This window comes from Hevea brasiliensis, chromosome 5, assembly GCF_030052815.1.
Source record: "Hevea brasiliensis isolate MT/VB/25A 57/8 chromosome 5, ASM3005281v1, whole genome shotgun sequence".
Classification (NCBI taxonomy): domain Eukaryota; kingdom Viridiplantae; phylum Streptophyta; class Magnoliopsida; order Malpighiales; family Euphorbiaceae; genus Hevea; species Hevea brasiliensis.
The window spans coordinates 25,835,998-25,849,814 of NC_079497.1; positions in this window are offsets into that span (position 1 = coordinate 25,835,998).

The following is a 13,817-nucleotide window of genomic DNA, read 5'->3' on the forward strand; positions in this document are numbered from 1 at the left end:
CCGAGGTACTAGGTACCCAGTGCCAATATATCCGTTTATCCAGTCTAGTCAGTATATAGGCTACACGGGCAGTAATTCAAGTACTATTAAAAATTCAAATACATAAATCCAGTCTACTGACATACAGCACCACCAAAAATTTGTAAACACTTTATTTACTTTATTTTAGTATATATTTCTTTATATTTGGCACCACTAAGCAAAATTGCTTAGCGCGTTGCTTTTGTAATGCGTAGGTATTGGAGATACAGCTGGGGAGCTCAGCAGACCTACGACCGGGTGAGACATCAGATCTGCACAGGAGTCCAGAGTCATCTACATTGCATTGCATACATGGTAGGACTTAGGATAACCTGTATTTTGTACTTTTGTTGTATTTTTGAAATTTGGTCTTGTTTTTTTTAAATATTATGAAAGCTCTAAAGTTTGTAATATCTTATACATATTAACTAACATGGAGATGTTCTGTATATATTTAAATTATTATGGACTGTATTATGGAACTGTTTAATGACTGTAAAAATCTATAGACTTTATTGAGAAATAGTGACTGTGAAATATTTGAAATTTTGATATTGTCATATTAAACTGTTTTCAACAGGTTTGGACTGACAGTTTGTCCGAAATATAGATGGCACCTTGCCAAATTTTTATTACCAGTCTTAAAACACTGACTTTAGTAAAGTGTGAAAATAGAACCAGTATGCTATGAATAGCACATAAACACTTCTTAAAGTCAAAATGAGTTTAGAAAATGTGATAATCACAGACTAGGTGCTCTGGCACGCCGTGTAGCATGCCTTGCTCGGCTATTCTGTAGACGGGTAAGGGGTGTTACAGATGGCATCTCTTTGGATGGAGTACAGTAAGTTACACGGGTCTTAGAGGCTTCACACGGGTCAGCTTACACGGCCTATGTACTTGTGAATGCTCTGCTTGCTCCTTCAAGCCTTGGTCCCAGAAAGTTACATGGGTCTCTGAAGGTTACACGAGCCAAGTTACATGACCCGTACATTGTAGCTTTTCTACACTTCTTCAAGTTTCACCGAGCAGAAGGTTACACGGGTCTGAAATTGAGTTTACATAACCCATGTAAGAAATATCTGCAGCTTGCCTTGCTCCTTAAGTTTTTCCAAGCTCCCTCCTTTGCTTCTATGCTTTGAATTTCCTATAATGCACTTAAAAATATGTAGAAAACATAGATTTTAGAGTGCATCAATGAAATTTACGATAAATAATGAAATAATCACATGTGCATGCAATTACCTATCTAAATGCTATGAAATGTTATACAATTGTGCTTAAAATTTATATAGTACAAGTGTATCACCCAACTTTTGAAGCCCATATCTCCATTTTTTGAAAATCTGGTGTCCAAAATTAATTTTAGAATCTTATAAATCTTTTCCGATTAGTTTTGCATTCATATTTGTTGTGGTTGATGAGTTATGAATTTTACCAAAAAGTAATGCTATTCTTTTACTAGAAAAAGTTACGATTTGTGTAGACTATTCAACAAAGATTTTGTTTGGTCTATAAATTTTATAATCTTGCACGATGTTTTGGTTGTCTTTTGTAATTTTTTCATGATTTTTAGGCATGTCTAACAATTTTTTAAGAAAATCAGATTTCTTATTACTGTTAATCTGCCGAAATCTGGGAATTAAATGTTTATGCATGTTCTTGAGTTCTAATTGATATTTAATCTATTTTTCTTTGTTCTTTTAATTCAAGAAGTGTTATGAAATGTTTGGAATATATTAGAAGATCTAGACACTTAGGTAGTTATAACTAATTAGGAATCTTAACCCTTTAAGAGACTAGAGTTAAAATCCAATGTGAATTATTATTAATATTTTCTTACTTTCTTCACTTCCTTTATTTTCTTTAAGTTTTCTTTATTTTTTTTTATTACAAACAAAATTGGTAAGTAGCCCTAAGATAAATACTAAAGAAGGCATTTACGTGGAGCTAAATGGGAGTAAGCCAGGAATATCATTGCCATACTAAAAGAGAATGCCCTTTTTTAAGGGTAGCTTGCCCTAATGGCAACTGCAATTATCAACAAGTAAGTAGCCCTAAATTCCTAAAATAATTACTGACATGAAAATATAGTAATAATAAAATTTATATTTGGTAAATTAAAATTAACTTTGTTTTTTAATTTAACTGACTTTTGTATGCAATTAATTTAAATAAATACTTGGTAAATTAAAATTAATCTTATTTGTAAATTAAACTAACCATGGCATATAAAATAAATTTAATTTAGTACTTGGTAATTGTAAAATAAATTTGCATATTAGAAATCTTTATTAGGTTATAATTGTTTGGGCCTTATATAATATTAGAATAAATTATGCATGTACATAATTAATTTAGTTTAATTATCCTTAGGGTAACTTGGTGAAAAATTAATTAATTAGGTTGAATAGAAACTTAGGGTTGTTTGAAATTGAATTTATTTGTAAATTAAATTCTCAATAATAAATTAATTTTAGTCATCCAATAAATATCATTTAAATAATTAGTAACCCCATAGATAGGAATTACTTGTGCATGAAAACTATTTATAAATAACAACCCCTTTATGAATTACTTGTGTGTGTAGGACTAGAATTACATTTTTAGGATAAAGTTTAATTGAGGAATAATATACAAGACTTCTAGAAACATTAGTAGAGGACTGACACTCAAATTAACAAGGTTAGACCAGGAGTAAGGGGTACCTAACACCTTCTCTTTACGTGCCCACCACCCCAAACCTAAACATTGAGTTATGGTAATGACGGTTGTGGAAACTCTGCAAGAAGTAAATTGCCATCCATGACCCTCCAAAGAAACAATGAATATGTCTCGGTTATTACCTGGGTGGCAACTCTTATCTATCTATGCCTTCGTGGCATAAATTTTTAGTATCGTGGTAGTGTTATGGGAAGACAGTACTTACCAGTGGTTTGATTCTATTAGGATTGTATGAAGTATATGTCTAGAAAATGTTGTCTAAAGAGGTGGTACTTAAGTGAAACCATTGTGACTCCACCATCTTTCCTGGGTATTACCTGGTGCATTTTATATAATTCTAGTGGATGATATTTCACCTCACACCTTACTACGACCCCCCCTTTCCTATAGTTTGGCAACTCTACTAGATACTAAATGGATAGTTACTCCAATATGTTTTTATTAGTTTAATATTATTCCTCTATTAAACTTTTTACATTGCACAACACTATCACATGGATCACCCTTACCCTTTTTAGCCCTACTAATACTAGCCAAGGAGACCATAGTTCCACTCGAGCTATGACAAATTAGTGAATGCTAGCACCACATTCCCATACCTTTGAGTATATAAAAGAGCCTCACCGTTGTGCTTAATGGATAAGCTCTCGAATGGGTGACCCTTTTCCTTCCCGATGAAGCCCATGAGCCATAAATTTCAGCACTAGGTACCTCGTAGATTTTTATTGTACTGGATTTATAACATTACTGTTTAAACCATAAGTTCTTATGGTAGTTGAGATGAACCTAGGCCTATGCATAAACCCAATGTGTGTATAGGCCCAAGTCTAGTTCAAAACTCGTGTTAAGCAAGAAGATGTTTACTTATGGTTAAACTTTAAGGATATAAATCCTTTTTTCGTGAGGGAAGGATCATCCTAGACCATCCCTTGTTGGTGTGTCCAGTGTATCGTAACCTAGGATAGAATTCTTTTTCTTACCATGCGCATGAGAGTTAAAGGTATAACGAGGCAAAGATTCAATTCTGGAGATTTTTTTTCTTTTATTTTTGATTCAATCTTTAGTCCAATTTTAGTTCAGTTTATATGGCTTAGTTTTGGTTTAGTTTTAGTTCTATTGTTATGGTTCGATTTTGGTTTTGTAAAGGTAAAGGTAAAAAAAAAGAAAAAAAAAAGGTCCATTCATGCATTGCATTCATGCACATAGCATATTTAGATTAACCCTTAAATCCTAATTTATTTGAGCAAATATAGCCTCGAAACACACCAAAGAGACTTTCGATCAGGTCACTTGGGTTAGGGAAGGGAAGAGACTAGTAAGGATCTCACCTACACTACATAAGACGGAAGAAACTATGGCCATGCTTGATGAAACCTTGAATGCTAAGATGTTTGACTAGAAGAGAAAATTGTGTTCAGTCTTGGAAGGAGGCCCTGAGGTAGGCCAATTAAGTGGCATTAAAGTTATTAAGGTTTAAATTATTTCTTGCACCTCAAGGAGATTTTCCCAATTTAACCATTCCTTATCCATAGTTTTTTAGCGTCTCAAAACTTAAGACCTCCTACAGCTCTTATCACCCAGACCACCACCAAATCCATTCCCACCTAGTTATGATATCAACCAATATTACCAGTTTCACAAAACCCATGGTTATGACACCGACTGATGCTTACAACTTAAGTATGATATCTAAGACTTAATTGATGCCAAAAAGATATATGACCCAGAAAACTGACCAAACACCTATACCTGCCATATGCTTAACCAAATTTTCCACCTTTACTAGGTCTCTGCATGATCTCCACCTCCCCAAATAACCCTAACAAAATTATTGACTTTATCCAACCCATCTAAAAGCTTAATGAACCTCAGTCTATAATGGTTGTTGACATTTGTGATAATTATTTGTATGATGAGGGTCCTTTGGATGTCTGGACAAATTCTGATGAGGAGGTAGTTGCATTACAAGTAGATGATTTAGCCCCACCAATGTTTGGTTTTCAAGTTACTAGGATCTATGAAAAAAGGATGGATCCAAAAGTGGCTACTGTGAAGAAAGGGATGAAGTTTTTTTTTTTTTTTTTTTTTTGGCATGGGCAGAAAATATGTAGATGGCTTGGTAACTTTTCCTGAGATGAAAAAGCAGATCATGAGTTCTGGTTTGTTCTATAAGCCAACAAAAGAGGAAGAAAGAGCCAAAGCCTCCTAAGTTCTTGAAAGAGGGGGCAATTACCTGGACTTATGATTAGGGGTTACCACATGTGAAAAAGCTGGAGCAGAAAATTAGCACCATTGATCTAAAAACTGTATGGAAGCCAAGCACCTAAAGCTGCACTCCTAAGTTTTAGTTTGTCTTTTATAATGCTCACAGTAGTGATACTGATGTTTCCATTTCTAATGTATTTGATGAAGATTTCGAGGCAAATATTAATAATATAACTAGTCCTTTTGCTTACTTGTTTGATGTTTATTCTAATAGGCATATACATGGCATTCATAATCATTTAGAATATGTTTCTATTAATGCATCAAAATCTATCTCTATTAATTTGGGTACACCAAATAATCTTAAAGATATTAAGTTAGCTGAAGATTTAACCCAAGAAGAAAGAGATAAATTTATAGCCTTATTAACAAAGTACCAAGAAGTATTTGCCTAGTCTTAGAAAGATATGTCAAGAATTGACCGAGACATAGTATAACACAAGATCCCTACAGATCTGAATATGAGGCCTGCATTTGTAGCCTAGAAGAATTGATAGATGTTAGGGCAAGGAAATAAGAGATAATTAGAGATTCGATGCTAGTGGTCTCTTATATTAAAGTTGAATGGGAATTGAAGGAAGGAAAATTGAGGCCATACTTGGGATATATAAATAAACTATTAGCTAATTTTTGATAAAGTGATCATGAAGCACATACCTCAAGCTTAGAATCAGATGGTCGATTCCCAAGTCACATTGGTGTCCCTATAGGAAAATGGTGATCAAAAGTTAACTTAGTTTGTTATCCTAATGAGGAATAAAATTTTGTGCTATGAAGGATTAGTAGCAACACATGTGGACCTAGAGGGTGAAGGACAATGGTATGTAGATATAAGGAGGTATTTGAAAGTGACAGAATACCTGCAATCAGCCAATAAAGAGATAGAGCAATAATTCATAGATTAGCCACTTAATTTACTTTAGCTGGGGGGCAACTCTACAAACTCTTATGGGTGATAGAAAAATATGCTGAGCAAATATTGAAAGAAGTACATGCAGGATTGAGTGGTCCCCATATGGATGGAAAGGTTCTAGCTGGGAAAATTTTAAAGTTGGGTTATTGCTGATCTACTATGGAGACTGATTGCGCAAAGCCATGAATGTTAAATCCATGTAAACTTGAACCATCTACAGCTAAGTGAGCTCTACAGTATGACTTACCATGGCCATTTTCCATTTGGGTATAGACATCATTCAGAAGATTTCTCCCACAGCTTCTAATGGCCATAGATTTATAATGGTGGGGACTACTTCACTAAATAGGTTAAGACTAAGTTCTACAGAGTAGTGGGTGCTAAGCAAATGAGTAAGTTTGTACAGAAAAATATAATCTGCCAATTTGAAGTACTCCATGAGATAGTCTTAAATAATGGCAGTCAGCTTAAGGGTGATTTTCTAGAGTTAGTTGTAGAGTTCAAGATTAAAAATCATATGTCTTCACCATATAGGCCATAAACTAATGGAGCAGCAGAATCAGCAAACAAGAATGTGAAAACCATTTTGAGAAAAATAGTTAAAACTTATAAGGATTGGCCTGAGAAACTCCTGTATGTTCTTCGCACTACTGTAAGAACATCCACGGGGGCAAACCCATTCTCTTTAGTGTATGGGACTGAAGCAGTGCTACCCATTGAGCTAAAGGTTAAATCCTTAAGAGTGATGCTAGAAGCTAGATCTTAAAAAATGAGTGGGCCCATAAGAGATATGAAAAACTAACTTTAATTGATGAACAAAGGATGCAAGCCTTGTATCATATGCAGGCTTATCAGAGGAAGATAGCTAGGGCCTTTAACAAGAAGGTGAAGCCAAGAAAGATCAAAGAGGGAGACATGGTTTTGAAACAAGCCTAGCCCGTCCCTTTTGATCCAAGAAGAAAGTTTAAACCAAACTAGGATACTCTATACATAGTCAAAAAGATCTTGCCAGGAGGTGCTATAAGAATATCAGACCTAGATGGAATGGATTTTAAGAACTAGTCAACTTACACAGGCTCAAATGATGCTTTGTGTGAGATAAGCCTATTAGGTTGAAAACCTACAAAAGGCGGTCTAGGTAAAAGTAAGGGTCAAAAAAAAAAGAAAAAAGAAGAAGAAAAGAAAAAAAAAATGCTAGAATAAAAACCTGCAAAAGGCGGTATAGGCAAAAGGAGAGATGAGAGACGATCTAGATGGAAAACCTAAAAAGGCCATTCGAGAGGTTATAAAGTTTATTTCTAATTTTGGAATGCTGAAAATTTGGTAAGACTAAATGTAAGAGGGAGTAATGGTCTACCTGAATAAATAAAGAAGTTTTTATTGCATTAACTAGGAATAGGTTTTATTTAATTATGATTGTGAATATTTATGTCTTGAGAGATACATCAAATGATTAAGCAATTAAACTCCATTGTTTTGATTTAATTTGTGCTTTTTGTGAGCATGATGGAATAGGTGCTTGATACGAATGCCCTAGTAATTGTCTAATTTCAAAAAAAAAGGTTGGGGGGGGGGGGGCGCGGAGAGAGAGCTCGCTAGGTGGAAAACCCGAAAGGGCCGCTTAAGGAAAAGTTAGAGCAAGCCCGCTGAGATGAAAACCTGAAAAGGCATTTTAGGCAAAAGTTAGGGCACAAAGAATAGAGTCCATGGAAGAGAAATAAATCAAGGTAGAACAAGGTTTTAAAATATCTTTAGAATAATGAACCATGGGAGGAGAGAAGAAAAAGAAAGATCAGATGGAAATTGTATTGTGACCTTAAGGAAGTCTTTTTGGTGAACAGTTTTTCTTGAAAATTTTGAGGCTAAAAGAAAGTTTTTGCAAAAAGAGGTCCCTTAGAGGACTAAGTTTTTTTCAGAATCTCTAGTAACATTGGCATGCCCATGATAGGAAGTAGCATTTAGGAAGCACAAAAATCATAGAGAGAGTTTTGAGACCCAGACATCTCAATTTTTTCAAATCATGAATTAGATATTTTTGAGAAGTCCTTAGACATTGTTTAGGGCACACGACATAGTTGTGTAAGGCGTAGAAGAACATGCATTAACATGTCACCTATAGGTGTGTAAGGCATAGAAAAACATGCATTACCAAAGTGTCAAACTATGGGTGGATTTGATTCTTCCTCAGGATAACGAGGGGGATACGTAGGCAGTTTAGGACCGCAGTCCGAAATACAAACCCATAACATTTCATGATAGATATTTTCTGGTAAGTCTTTAGACGTTGTTTAGGGCACACGACATAGTTGTGTAAGGCATAGAAGAACATGCATCAATATGTCACCTGTAGATGTGTAAGGCATAGAAGAATAGGCATCACCACAGTTTCTAGTATCAAACTATAAGTGAGTCTGATTCTTCCTCAGGAAAACGATAGGGATACGTAGGCAGTTTAGGATTGTGGTCCTAAATACTAACCTACAACATTTCAAGACAAATACTTTTTGGTAAGTCCTTAAATGTTGTTTAGGGCATATGGCATAGTTGTGTAAGGCATAGAAGAACACATATCAACATGTCACCTATAGGCGTGTAAGGCATAAAAGAATATGCATCACCACAGTTTCAAGTGTCAAACTACGAGTGGGTCTAATTCTTCCTCAGGATAATGAGGGGGATACGTAGGCAGTTTAGGACCACAGTCCTACATATGAACCCACAACATTTCATGACAGATGTTTTTTAGTAAGTCCTTAGACATTGTTTAGGGCATATGGCATAGTTGTGTAAGGCATAGAAGAACATGCATCACCACAATTTCAAGTGTCAAACTACAAGTGGGTCTGATTCTTCCTTAGGATAGCGAGGGGGATACGTAGGTAGTTTAGGACCGCTATCCTAAATACGAATCCATAACATTTCAAATCACATAGTTACCATTGTTATGAGATCGTAGCTAGTCTCATGACACAGAGTGTATTGACAGTGCAAGATGTACTCAATTTTCACATGACACAGTTATCATTGTTATGAGACCATAGTGAAAGAACGGAAGCGTGAAAAACACAAGATTATACCATTGAATTCAAAAATTTTCACCCAGGGTCACATGCACCATGCAAGATTTATTTTTATCTATTTGATTTCAATGATAAACAACATATTAAAACTCTTTTAATATGTTTTTGGATCTGTAATTGCCATTTAAGATTTTAAAATTAATCAAATTAATTTTAGAACCCTAGATTAAATCAAGAACGATTACACTAACCTCTTGATGCACTGCAGCGTGTCTGCGCCTTTGAGATTCGTCTTCAGGACACCAGATGTTGTCCCTCTAGCTTGTCCACACCAAGAACACCTATGGCAGCCCTTGAACAGCTTCTAAAGCCTTTTCTATTAATTAGAAATTCAAGTTCTGCCTTTTAAGAGATTAAAGATGTAAACAGGACACTAGAAACAATTTCTAGTGTTCTTAATTCAAGAGATTGATGGCTAATCTCTTTGAATTGATGAGAGATGAAGAGAAATAGCTGGAGAGGCTCAAAGTGGCGTGACATATGAGAGGAGAGGCTGCTGGTTATGTTTTCTTTTCATAACCACACTTAAATAGCTAGGTTAACACATTAAACCCTAGCCACATGTCACCTTTTGATTAGCTCTAGGTTTAAGTGACCCAATCACATTGTGCCAAGTGTCAAACCTATATTTAATCTTGATTTTAATCATCTTACATGATTAAAAAAAAAAAAAAACATTTGGCAAGCTTATGTGTTATGCCATGTGTCACCATCTCATGGTGCCACGTGTCACACTGTGAAATGACCAAAATGCCCCTGTGTCTTAATTTTGAGTTCTTAACCCAAAATAATTATTTTCTTCTTCTAATTAATTTATATCAAATATAAATTAATTAATTAATCTTTATTAATTAATTTCTCATTAATTAAATTCATATTTAAATACTTTAAATATAAATTTAACTTATATTATACATCCAATAATCTAGATTTGGTTTCAAGTCATGCTAGGGACTTTGCAATTTAATTGCAAACCAAATCTATTTAATTAATCAATTAAACTCTTTAATTAATTAATTAATTAAATCATATTTAAATAGGTGATAACTTGTGTATGTGTGTGACTTACTAGGCTCATCACTAATTGGCAATGAGACATGATATCAACTCTTAATATCATCAGAACTCTTTCTTACCATAAATGATTTCTCTAAATCATTTTATGAACCTCATAGACCATGGTTAACACCTAGCATAGCATGCCATGGCCACCCAATTAGTAATAAGATTTACCTTAAATGAACCTATAATCATATGTTACCATGCACTAGAATCTCTCTCATAAAAATCCCAACTCAAGCCGAGTCATGGTTTATGTCAAACTCCATTTGCTATGAATATTATGTTCTCTTTTAATTCCAGTTCTTGATTAAAAGATTTTCTCATCGAAACTCTTTTCGAATAAATCTATCTGTCTGGCCAGAACTTGAAACATCAAGAACAATTAAATGAACATAGGATTTTAACTCTATTTACTTAGAGGAACAGATTCCATCTTGATCAACACCTACCTCCATATATAACTAGCAGAGCCAACACATGCCCATATACCCATACATAGTACAAGTATGAAAGCAAGATCAAACTCAAACTATCTATATACAAGATAACTGTGCTATCTCGTGTCTAAAGATTATATGCACTGATATGATTTATGACAAAACATTGACAAGAGTAAACTCCATGTGCTTGTCATAAGTGTCACTGGTTCGGCCTACTTATCATTTATAAGTGCCTATCATGTTTGTTTTATGGCATGAGACTCACCATTCCATCTTATTTATATCTCATATAAATAACTTGGGAACAAACATGAATACAATCTTTCTGGATAAGTCATGTCCTTATTATGAAGTATCCTCGATTGTGAACCTATTTATGATACTTTATGCTAGAAATATTGTCACTCATATTCTTAACAACTTAAGAATAATATTTCTAACAAAATATCAATGGACCTTTTCTATTACACATAAATATATTATGTAAACGGAAAAGTGGAAATGCCTTTTATTAATAAAATATGTACAAGATACATACTAAATGATATGCTCTAGGGCATACTACTAACAATCTCCCACTAGCACTAGAGCCATTCATTACAATACCTTAGACCTATCTTCTCAAGATGTCGGTCTAACTGAACTTGTGACAAAAGCTTAGTGAATGGATCAGCTGAATTTTTAGCTGATGTTATTTTTCTGCATGGCTATATCGCCTTGCCCAACTATATCTCTGATAATGTGGTAGTGCCTTTCTATGTGTTTGGATTTTGGGTGAGACCTTAGTTCCTTAGCCTGTATGACTGCTCCATTGTTGTCACAGTGTAATGGAACTGCTGACTCAATGGAAGGAACTACTGTAAGTTCTGTCACGAACTTCTTCATCCAAACAGCTTCTTTTGCAAAGATCGATGCAAAGAATATACTCACCTCGTGAGTGGAATCTGCGATGTGCTCGCTTGGAACTCTTCCAACTGACTGCACCTCCATTACAAATGAACACATATCCAGAGGTAGACTTTCTATCATCGATATCTGATTGGAAATCAGAATCAGTATAACCATCCAATTGCAAGTCTCCACCTCCATAAATCAAGAATAAATCCTTAGTTCTTCTCAAGTACTTAAGGATATTCTTGATAGCTATCCAGTGTTCCAAACCTGGATTGGATTGATACCTGCTAGTCAAACTAACAGCATATGCGATATCCGGCCTAGTAATCAACATTGCATACATTAAACTTCCAATAGCCGAAGCATATGGAATCCTGGCCATCTTATCTCTTTCTTCAGGTGTCTTTGGAGACATCTCTTTAGAAAGGTGGATACCATGTCTCACTGGTAACAATCCTCTCTTGGAATCAAGCATGTTAAACCTCTTTAACACCTTTTCCAAGTATAGACTTTGGGATAAACCAATTATTCTTTTTGCTCTATCTCTATAGATGCGAATCCCAAGAATATAGGTTGCCTCCCCTAAGTCTTTCATGGAGAATGTATTTGACAACCATACCTTTATAGTCGTCAACATACCTGTATCATTACCCATCAACAGTATGTCATCCACATATAAGACAAGGAAAGTGATTGCACTGTCACTAACCTTCTTATATACACATGGCTCATCCTCATTTTTGATAAAACCAAAAGATTTAATGGCTTCATCAAAACGGATGTTCCAACTCCTCGAAGCTTGTTTCAACCCATAAATGGATCGCTTTAGCTTGCATACCTTGGAACCATCTTGGGATTCAAATCCCTTAGGTTGTTCCATGAAAATGTTTTCTTCAATGTATCCATTGAGAAAAGCTGTTTTGACATCCATCTGCCAAATCTCATAATCATAGTATGTAGCTATTGCTAATAAAATCCTAATTGATTTAAGCATGGCAACAGGTGAGAAAGTCTCCTCATAGTCGATTCCTTGCCTTTGGCGAAACCCTTTCGCTACTAGCCTTGCCTTATAGGTCTCTACCTTTCCATCAGAACCAATTTTCTTCTTGAAAACCCATTTGTTCCCTATAGGTATAATACCTTAAAGTGGGTCAACAAGATCCCAAACTTGATTCTTATACATGGAATCAATCTCGGATTTCATAGCATCAATCCATTTTGAAGAGTCTATATCTGATATAGCTTCTTCAAAGGTAAGTGGATCATCCCCATGATCTACTTCTTCATGAGTAGACAACTCTTGTTCTTCTTCATGAAGAAAACCATATCTCACTGGTGGGTGAGATACCCTAGTTGTTCTACGAGGAACAGCTGTAGATGTTTCATCAACGGGTATAGGTTAACTAGATGGATCTATATCCATCTGATCTGTTGGTTGGTCAGAATTCTCCAATTCTAACTCTATTTGCCTTCCTTTGCCTCCTTCTTGAACAAACTGTTGTTCAAGAAATGTGGCATCTCTACTTATCACAACCTTTTGTGAAGTAGGCAAATAAAAATAATATCTAAAACTATCTTCTGGATATCTAACAAATCGACCTTTTTCCGATCCGTCTCCAATTTATCGGTGTTCACTTTTTGATATAAGTCGGACAACCCCAAATCTTAACATGCTTAAGACTTGGTTTTCTTCCATGCCATATCTCATAAGGTGTGGAAGAAAGCGATTTTGATGGAATCCTATTCGAATATATAAAGTCGATTCTAATGCAAATCCCCAAAAGGAGATTGGCATATCAAGATAGCTCATCATACTACGTACCATATCCAATAAGGTACGATTTCTCCTTTCAGATACACCATTCACCGTATGGCGTTCTGGAGGAGTCACCGAGAAACAATGCCATGCTCTCTCAAGTATTCATCAAATTCAAGACTCAAATATTCACCTCCACGATCCGATCAAGAGCTTTAATACTTTTTCTGTTTGATTTTCTACTTGATTTAAATTCCTTAAACTTTTCAAAGGATTCATGTTTGTATTTCATCAAATACAAATACCCAAACCTTGATTTATCATCAAGAAAGGTAATAAAATAATGAAAGCCCCTCTAGCCATTTCTTTAAACGACCACATACATCACTATGTATTAGTTCCAAAATATTTTCACTCTTAGCCCTTGTCCAACAAAGGGTGATCTAGTCATTTTACCCTGAAGGCAAGATTCAAAATTTGGAGTAGGCTCAGAACCCAATGAGGATAGAATCCCCATTTTCTCCAATTTTGCAATCCTATCTTCTGCAACATGACATAACCTTAAGTGCCAAATATATTTTGAACTTGAGTTGGTTTTCACCATGGCATTGCATTCTTTTAGATTGCTATACCGCCGATGGAAACACTTTCTTCGGCAATGG